Source organism: Otolemur garnettii, unplaced genomic scaffold (genome assembly GCF_000181295.1).
Source record: "Otolemur garnettii isolate 467f Iridium unplaced genomic scaffold, OtoGar3 scaffold00043, whole genome shotgun sequence".
Taxonomy (NCBI): domain Eukaryota; kingdom Metazoa; phylum Chordata; class Mammalia; order Primates; family Galagidae; genus Otolemur; species Otolemur garnettii.
Window position 1 is genome coordinate 10599249 of NW_003852438.1, and position 2308 is coordinate 10601556.

A 2308-nucleotide genomic window follows, 5' to 3' on the forward strand; every position below is an offset into this window, starting at 1 on the left:
AAAAAAAAAAAGAACTTTATGCTCTATACCCGTCACCACACCAGGCCTTCAGCAGCCTTTTATAAGGCCCTAAGGTGACCAAACGAAGGAAAAGTTAATATGCTTATAGGAATACAAATTTATAAGTATCATATTATAACTGACTTTTTTCTCTTCACTCATTTTTACACTTGATTATATATTCTTTGAAAGCATAATTTATAGCACTTGTGTATAATTCCATAGAATGAATGCACCATTGCTTAATTGTCATCAGAAGTGAAGGTACTTCCCAATATTTTGCTATTCAGTGTAGGAACATACACATACTTATATACATGTCAAAAGATTTCTATGGCATAGGTGGAATTGCTGGGTCAAATTCTGTATTTTTTTTAGAGACAGAGTCTCATTTCGGTAGAGTGCTGCGGCATCACAGCTCACAGCAACCTCCAGCTCTTGGGCTTAGGTGATTGATTCTCTTGCCTCAGCCTCCCAAGTAGCTGGGACTACAGGCGCCCACCACAATGCCTGGCTATTTTTTGTTGCAGTTTGGCTGGGGTGGGTTCGAACCCACCACCCTTGGTATATGGGGCCGGCGCCCGCATTGCCCTCAACTTCTGTATTTTAATGACTTTGTTTTTGAGATAGTGTCTCATTTATGTTGCCTTTGGTAGAGTGATGTAGTGTCACAGCTCACAGCAACCTCAAACTCTCAGGCTTAAGCCCAACTCTTGCCTCAGCCTCCCAAGTACCTGGGACTACAGGCAAATCCGCCACAACACCCAGCTATTTTTAGAGATGAGGTCTTATTCTTGCTGAGGCTGGTCTTGAACCTCTGAGCTCAGGCAAGCCACCCACCTCAGCCTCCCAGAGTGCTAGGATTACAGGTGTGAGCCACTGCACCCAGCCTATTTTATTTTATTTTGAGACAGAGTCTCACTATGTTGCCCTGGGTAAAGTGCTTGGTGTCACAGCTCACAGCAACCTCCAACTCTTGGGCTTAGGTGACTCTCTTGCCTTGGCCTCCCAAGCAGCTGAGACTACAGGCACCCACCACAATGTCAGGCTGTATTTTGGCTGCAGTTGTTATTGTTTAGCTGGCCTGAGCTGGGTTTGAACTCGCCAGTCTCAGTGTATGTGGCTGGTACCATAACCACTGTGCTATGGGTGCCAAGCCACCCAGCCTATTTTAATGACTTTTAATATACTCTTCCAAACTGCAATCTAAGGAGATCATATACATCTTCTCCGCTCCCACCAGCATTATGTGAAAATGTGTTTTCCTATATCCTCTCCAACCCAGAATATTATGATTTAAAAAAATATTGCCAGGCAGCGCCTGTGGCTCAAAGGAGTAGGGTGCTGACCTCATATGCTGAAGGTGGTGAGTACAAGCTCAGCCCCAGCCAAAAACTGCAATATATATATATATATAATCTTGCCAGCCGGGTACAGTGGCTCACACCTGTAATCCTAGCACCCCAGGAGACTGAGGCTGGTCGATTGCTTGAGCTCAGAAGTTCAAAAACAGCCTGAGCAAGAGGGAGTCTCTGTCTCTACTTAAAAAAAAAAACATTAAAAAAAAGCTGTTAGTCCCAGCTACTCAGGGGGCTGAGGCAAGAGGATCATTTGAACCCAAGTTGGAGGTTGCTGTGAGCTATAATGATACCATGGCACTCTAGGGCGACACTGAAAAATCTGTCTCCAAAAAGAAAAGAAAATTGCCAATTGGCCATGTGGGGTGGCTCAAGCCTGTAATCCCAGCACTCTGGGAGGCCAATGTGGGAGGATCCCTTGAGCTCAGGAGTTGAGACTAGCCTGAGCACAGCTAAGACCCTGTGTGTACTAAAAACAGAAGAATTAGCTGGGTGTGGTGGTACATGACTATAGTTCCAGCTACTGTGGAGGCTGAGGCAAGGGGATTGCTTGAGCCCAAGAGTTTGAGGTGGTTGTGAGCTATGATGCCACAGCTCTCTACCTAGTGGGACAGAATGAGACTCTATCTCAAATAAAACAAACAAAGAACTAAAAACTGTCCTGGCATGGCAGCTCATAACCATAATCCTAGCATTTTGGGAGGCTGAGATGGGATGATTGCTTGAGACCAGAGTTTAAGACCAATCTGAGTAAGAGTGAGACTCTGTCTCTACAAAAATATATAGATTTTTTTTTGACTGGGTGTGGTGGTGGTGCTGGCCTGTCATCCCAGCTGGACGAGGAGGCAAGAGAATTGCTTGAGCCCAGGAGTCTGAAGTTGTAGTGAGCTGTGGTTACACCATGGTACTCTAGTCTGGGTAACAGTGAGACTCTCAAAAAAAAAAAAAAA